Raw genomic sequence first — 7,347 nt, forward strand, 5'->3', positions numbered from 1 at the left:
AACATTATATATAACTTTAGTTTCTTAGATTCATAATTCTATACAACTTTCATTCAACAAAAGCATCCGTGCCGTAGGCACGGGTCATACCTAGTATATAACAAAACGCAAAGTTTTTTGCTGACTGGGACAAGCCAAAAGACAAATCCGGTCGTCCGTTTCAATTTTGATACGATCCTCGCCATTTGATCTATTACCCACCCTGAAAATAACAAATTTATTGACCCACTAAATATAAGAAAGTGAATTAAACCCTAAATCTGGTCGGTCAGATATTTTCCTGGAAACCCTAAATCTGGTGGGTAAGATGTTTTCGCGCGTTATCTTCCTCACCGAAGAAAGGCTCTTCTTCCTCTCTTGGTACGTTACAAATTGATGGCAGAAATTGATTACGAATAATGACACAAATCGATTATGAATAATGGTAGAAATTGATTTCCTTTCTTTATTTCTTCATCTATCAAATTCTTTATTTCTTCATCTATCAAATCCTAAACTGTCTGGAACTATAACGGCTCCTTATCGGCTTCATGTAGCTCACGATTCTTTCTTCCTCTGAAATTGTAACTCCTTCAGTTACAGATTTATCCACTTTTAATTCTTATTCCTATTTCATCTTTAGGTTTTTGTACTCCCAATTTCTAATTTGTACCACTTGAACATGCTCATTGTTATTGTTCTTTCATTGCGATTTTGATTCTGTTGTTCTTCCCAATTTCTCTTTCTAATTTGTACTATCTGAATATGTTATTTCATCACAATTACTATTTTGTTTTGTAGATTTATTAGTGGCTACATGAAGGTATGTTTAACTAATCAACTTTTTCAATTTCTCAATTCTATCCCTTTCTCTCTAATTTGCAAGACTTTATATTATATGATTTCATATTGAATTTTGTATTTACATGAAATTATGTTCAGGTTGCAGTGTTCTTTATTCATTTCTATTCAAAATGATTCAAAATGAATTTTTGGCATACATGGTTGTATTATAATTTGCCTCTTTTCAAATCATATTAGTATTGATAACTCAAATTTGTCTTCATTAGATTGAAGGAAATGGCTCAAAATTCTTTGATACGAGTTATCTAATTAAATATTCTTATTGTTACGAAAAGAGTGGGTTGAAGTAAATCACTTAAAGTTGTGTGGCTATGTCGAGTACTTGTAATGTTGAATGGGATGATTTTGTTTGAGTTTGTTTGTATAAAGTTGGTGAGTTTTGCAGTCTGAGCATGCATCAAGGAATTGGGTAAGGATGGTGAGTTGGAAATTGGAAAAGAAAATGAGTTCCTTGCTGATGCTCAAGCCAAAGAAATTGGTGTTTTGAAAGCTAAAAGAAAAAAGATTGTTCCTTGCTGATGTTCAGTCTGAATTCCGTTGGTGAGATCTGGTTGTCAAGGTACTATGTTTTATGTCAGTGCAATTTTATACCTGTTGTTTTTTCTTAGATTAAATGTGTAGGCGTTGAACACTGGATTAGTAATGTTATTTTCTGAAGAAAAAAATTTGATTTGTTAATGCCCATCACATAGTGGAGCCTAAATGTGAGGGGTCAAGTAAATTTGAGTCTTATGTGACGCTCAACTAATATAATGGTTCTGGTAACTCTTTGTATGTGTAGAGTCGAATCAGATCAAATCCATTTTCAACCTCAGTTTTAAAATGTAGTTCAAGATAAGACAGTCCTAATTACAGACCTGACGCCATAACATCTCTGAACCATAAGTCCACCGTCACAAGTAAATAACTTTCTCTTGGTCATTACATAATGATAAAAAATGGATAAACTCACTTTGATAGTCAGACACGATTATTTAACACATTTTCCTTCAACACAAAAAAAAATGAAGATAATGAATGCATAGTGGACTTGAAGAGATATTTAATAACACCTGCTCAGCTCGATACGAGAATCTTTGTGTAGGGTTAGTATTTATAGAATTTTTGGTTCCCATATATGACCATCAAGCGCTTAACAATCTTTGGCCAAATTTGGAGTTCTGGTATGTGATTTTTATGTCTTAATAGCTAGCTAGAAATGAAAATTTGGATTTCGATAATGTTCACATATATGTTCCTACAGATATATAATGTTCTGTCATTTTGAAGCAATACTCTGCACAATGGTAACTTGTGGAGATGATAAACTGATACAAGGTGAGTGGAACAAAAATGGGGTCTTTTATGGTTAAATATGGCAAGGCTTTCCTCTTTTTACTCTCCCATGGTTTATGGTTAGGCCATGTATGCATAATAGATGTCGAACTTGGATGGAATCAACAACTGTACCTTTAGAGGTCATAAAGTCCTTGTTTATTTCCTAAACCCCAATTACAAAGAAAATACAAATGTAAGCACTGTTAATCATTTTGATCTTCAATACTTGCTTGATCGATTCTATTCCACTGATGGTCTCTATGTTTGTGTATAAGATGCAGTAAATTTTTTTCAGTTGGTGTTGATGGGAAACTTAAGGCCTAGAAGCATATCAAAGTGGGTTCTTTACTTGACGTTAATGATCCTGGACACAACGCAAAATGTGATGCTTTGTAGTGCTCATGTGAGCAGGTAAAAGAAGATATATGTAAAAGATCTATAATGAACGTGAGTTGCGGTCATTATACTATCCTTTTCAAAAGAAATACATTGTTTTCGTTGTTGTCTTTAATGTTTCTGAGGTTGTTCTCATCTGGGACAAATAATGAGGGAGCCAGCTTCCTAGGTGAATGGAATGAGAAGAATCACTAAAGCTGAGGTAATGTGGTCTTATAAAGAAATCAGCGGGGTCGTTTAATTTGGTATAACGAGGAACGACTTTCTGGTTACTAGATTCTATAAAATCCATGTAGTTTTTTTTTCCCTCAGCAATCAATTTCTTCAATCAATGAATGCAACAGTGTGGTCACTTCGTTCGAAAATGAATTTGAATTTTGTTCCAATTCATTTTCATGTTGATTACTCTAGTCTTTGCCGTATGAAAAATAAGGTTTTTGTTTGTGAATCTTAATCATTGTCTACTTTGTTGTCAAATTTTCATCAATCTATTTCCAAACATCATCAAATGATGGACGAGAAGAGCATAAATATGTTATGTTTGTGCTAAACGAATTAGTTTTGATAATAGGAGATTCACCACTTCATAGCACTCAAAATGTTCTACAAGAGCGTCCGTGCCAGAGGCACGGGTTATGCCCACCCTGCACAAATCTGGTCCTTCGTTCTGATTTTGAGAAGATCCACACCGTTTGATCTGTTACCCACCCTAATTTTTACAAATTTATCACCCCACTAAGTGCAAGACTGCAAGAGAGTTAATAAAACGGTTAATCTGAGCCGTTCGAAATCATCACATGCACACTTCAATTCCTTTGGGGCGTTACATCCCTTCGCGCGTTAAAGCTTTCCCCTCACCCTTCCTTAGCCAAAACCGAAGAAATCTTGACAGCTATTCCGTTACCAAGTCGATCCAGCCATTAAGAAGAAATCTTCACCGAAATCTCATTCTCCGGAAGATGGGTGGTGCAATCTTCCTTCACCCAAATCGACTAGGATTTTGTCTACTGTCAACTTTTTCACCAAAATCCACTAGGGTTTTTCTATTATCAACTTCTTCCGGTATGTACCGGCTTGAAGCAGATTTTGCTTCACTAGGTAATTTCTTGAAACATCTGGTAATCTATTAATCATCTCTGTGTACCTTAACTGTTTGTTAAAATGTCGATATTGGGATGTTTGGAAACATTTAATCTTCTTGAACTTTTTTCTAACGTAAAAACTTGGGTACCAATGCCCGTTAAAATCATTCTTATTGTTTTTTAGAAATCATTCTTATTGTTAAAAGGTGTCAAATCTTCTCTTTTTTTTTTTTTTTAGTCAATCTAGGGCTTTTATATTTTTCAGATGGTATGTGTTCAACCTTATCGGTACGTTTCTTCAATTTTTCTTAATTTTGATTTTCTTTTGCTCTTTCTTACTGCTCCTTAATTCTTCAGTTTTTATATGGCAAGATGCAGAATATGAAATGCTACTTGAAAATATTTTCAGAAATGTTTAGACAAAGTTAAGCTCTTGGATGCAAGTTAGTTATATACTGGATAATTATATTTGTATTATTTGTTAGTTTTGTTCATCTGACTCTGACCTTTATTTCCTATTTATTTTGTTTTTGGAGGTCGATTGAAACGTAACAAATTCGAGGTTTTTTTTGTTCATCTGACCTTTTATTTTTTTCATTTTTACCTATGTATGAACTTTGATCAATGCAGGGATGCTTGTCTTTGTAGTTCAGTTTATGAATTAATTGCTAATGTCTTTTGTGCAAGTATTGGATATTAGAGGAGACGGTGGGGTTCTTAGGGAAGTAGGTGGTCATTCTTCAGTTGAATAGATTGATATATGCTAAATGTATGGAATGGTTGTTGATACATGTAAATGAATATTCATTAGAAGTTTCATTTGTCGGTTTAATAAATGGAAAAACTCTTCTTTCACAAAGATCAATGACAAAATATTGAGACCTTGGGATTTCATTAAGGTTTGCAAGCAACTTTTCCCGGACCTCGCTGTCGGTTATGAAGACCCTCGTGTAAATTTACACATCAAAGATGGTATGTTCTTTGCTTGCAAATTTTATTTACTCAGGCACTTCAGTCAACTAAATCACATAATGCTTGCCCCACTGCAACATTTTTCCTTTCTCGTAAACCCTTATTGATTTTGTATTAACTTCACAGGAGTTGCATTTTTGTAAGGCTGTTCCTGAAGGTGCCTATGACGCTGTCATTGTTGATTCTTCTGAGTTCTGACCCTATAGGTAAACATCTTTTTTTTGCATTTATTTTTTTTGCAGACCATGGTAGTGTTTGTTTTATCTCCAAATCCATATATGAAATCTGAACTATTTCTGATTTGACTTGAGTCGGATCGTAGAATGACCATGAAAGTGGTATTTATATGATTATGTGGACTTCAACAGGGGCAAAACCACATTCTCTTCTGTATGATTTGTGTGAATTAGACGTAAAATGTGTCTGAGTTCAGAGCGCCTTGCTTGGAATAGCCTAAAATGACTGGTTCTGCCCCTTACCGAAAACAAGTAGGACTTAATTTCATAAGAGTCAGATTCTAACGATAAGAAAACATATTTTACCTATTTCCAACTGAAATTTCCAGTAATGTGAAGCTTTTTGTTTTTTGTAACTTATTTCAAATTGGTAACTTAAAAGACTGACTTAAAATAACAAAACTTGTTCGATCAGGTCCTGCTCATGAACTATTTCACAAACCCTTTCTCGAGTCAATAGCAAAGGCGCTCCGGAGGTGTACGTACTACAACCGAAAGTATATGGCTCCACATGCACATTTTCGGAGATATTGTCGCGACTTGCCGTCAAATATATAAAGGCTCCCCAAATTATGCATGGACAACAGTTCCTACTTACCAAGGTAAGTAATAATCATCTCTTACATCATTTCATCATTTACTGATATTCTCCAATTTATGTTCGAACGTCGAATTGGGTTATAAAGTATTTGCATTTACATGTAAAATCTTGAAATTGCAGTAGGGTAATTAGGTTTGTGCTATGCTCAACTAAAGGACCAGCTGTTGATTTGAAGAACCGAGTGGACTCTGATAGGTGATATCGATGATGATCAAAAGACACCTTTGGAGTACTACAACAAAGAGATGATTCTCCTTTTCTTATTGCTTTTTCTTTTAAAATTAGTTTTTTTCTAGAGTTCATTAGTTCTTACTTCGGAAAATTTTATTTCAGACACAAACAACATCATTATGCTTGCTATCTTCCGCAAAAAAAAAAAACGATCAATTCTAAAATCGAAGTGACAGATGCTAAAAGCATTTCTCATTCTATAAAGAACTGAAACAAGTAACAAAGTTGGGCATCAGAACGCAGGATTGAGACGATCAACACCTGCTGCTATGAACTCCGCGGGGAGTAGAAACAATTTTGGTAGAGATATGGGGGCACCAGCAAATCAGACGGCACAATATGGAAACACTCATAGCAGTACTAATAATCCTTCTATGGCGAGTACAGGTGTGTATCTGAGCTGCAACAGGTGTGGTGTCACTGGCCACAATTCTCGGAACTGCCTAGGCACCGTGAAAAGAGAAGCACAGTCAATTGGAGGAGGTGGACGAGGTGACTATGCAAATAGGCCTCAATCTCTTGGAGCTGCTGGTGGAGGTGGATATGGTGGTGGTACTGGTGGTGGAGTATCTGGAGAACGCTACAAATGTCATAAGAGTGGGCATTGGGCCAAAGACTGTCCAGGTACTAATTTTACGTCTTCTGTCTATGGTTGTGGTAATGGGCATACTGGTAGATACGGAGTTATATCTAATGAACGGGTAGGCGGTTTCTAAGTTTTAATATGTTGCTTGAATTGTAGGATTATATATCATCTTGTTTTATGCTCTTGGCAAATCCATTGTCAATAGGAGTTAAACAAAAGCGTTCTTAAAGGCTTAAGTAAAATCTGTCTAAGTGTTTTCGAGTTATGATTTATGTACAGTAATGGATTGGTAATCTCCTTAGTAGAAAAAAAAATACTTGTTTGATCCACAAGATTGTGATTCAGAGGTGTCTGTTTGATTTGAATTTTGAACTGCAGATTATTATTATTATTGTAATCCCTGAATCGTTTTGAATTCTCTCAACCACTTGATTATTAATGTGTGGTTTCCTATAGAAGTATAGAATGTAACCTAGAAAGTTACGAGTTTAGAGATAAAAGGTATCGAACTTATAATTCCGATCAGAACAGGATCTTGGTCGAATTGGCCTACTTGCTCTATAATGGTCAATAAAAGGTTCACTACTTTAATCCTTGTACGGAAAATAGATAATTGGGGTCAACACATGGTTGCCCAAGTGATTGATAGTGTTGATAAACTCCAAAAATCTAGAAGCATCGGGTTCCATTCTTAGAGGAGGTATAATCTATCATTTATTGAATTTGAGGTGGACTCTAGGCCGTTTATTTAGTTGACTGTTTGGCCAGTAGTTTAGTTGGACTTTGGGCACGTCTGTGTTTCAAGGTTTAATTTGACGGTTATTGTGTTTATGACATCTCTGATGTATCAAATGTAATTGCAATGACTTTTATACTCAATTTAAAAAAAAAAAATACTTGAGTATGTAATTGTATGAAGAAATTCGTCACGGATTTGGGCAAAGTAACATCTGACTCATTTGAAAAATATGCCAAAAGTCCAAAACTAATCAACTATAATAATAATAATTAGATCAATGGAGATTTCTGATTTAAATGAAAATTGTGGGGAGTAATAATAGATAAATAGTCCATTTTTAACAT

General features: G+C 34.9%; 2 long non-coding RNA genes across 5 annotated transcripts; both read left to right on the forward strand.

Annotated features, from left to right (window-relative positions):
• Window positions 1-392: 392 nt before the first annotated feature.
• Window positions 393-2,961, forward strand: LOC147542690 (uncharacterized). Of its 4 annotated transcripts, none has more exons than XR_015239666.1 (5): window positions 393-802; window positions 1,213-1,402; window positions 2,087-2,160; window positions 2,243-2,353; window positions 2,442-2,961. It is a non-coding gene; the product is annotated as an uncharacterized LOC147542690 (long non-coding RNA). The 4 variants fall into 4 exon arrangements; XR_015239667.1 differs by having other exon boundaries at window positions 2,261-2,353; XR_015239664.1 differs by having other exon boundaries at window positions 2,087-2,353.
• A 1,397-nt stretch (window positions 2,962-4,358) lies between these two features.
• On the forward strand, window positions 4,359-6,596 carry LOC147542691 (uncharacterized). Its single transcript, XR_015223471.1, has 5 exons — window positions 4,359-4,610; window positions 4,737-4,816; window positions 5,262-5,448; window positions 5,568-5,676; window positions 5,781-6,596. It is a non-coding gene; the product is annotated as an uncharacterized LOC147542691 (long non-coding RNA).
• The last annotated feature ends 751 nt before the right edge of the window (window positions 6,597-7,347 follow it).

This window comes from Eschscholzia californica, unplaced genomic scaffold (genome assembly GCF_041429995.1).
Source record: "Eschscholzia californica isolate CP2 unplaced genomic scaffold, dmEscCali1.0.p SCAF_4, whole genome shotgun sequence".
Taxonomy (NCBI): Eukaryota; Viridiplantae; Streptophyta; class Magnoliopsida; order Ranunculales; family Papaveraceae; genus Eschscholzia; species Eschscholzia californica.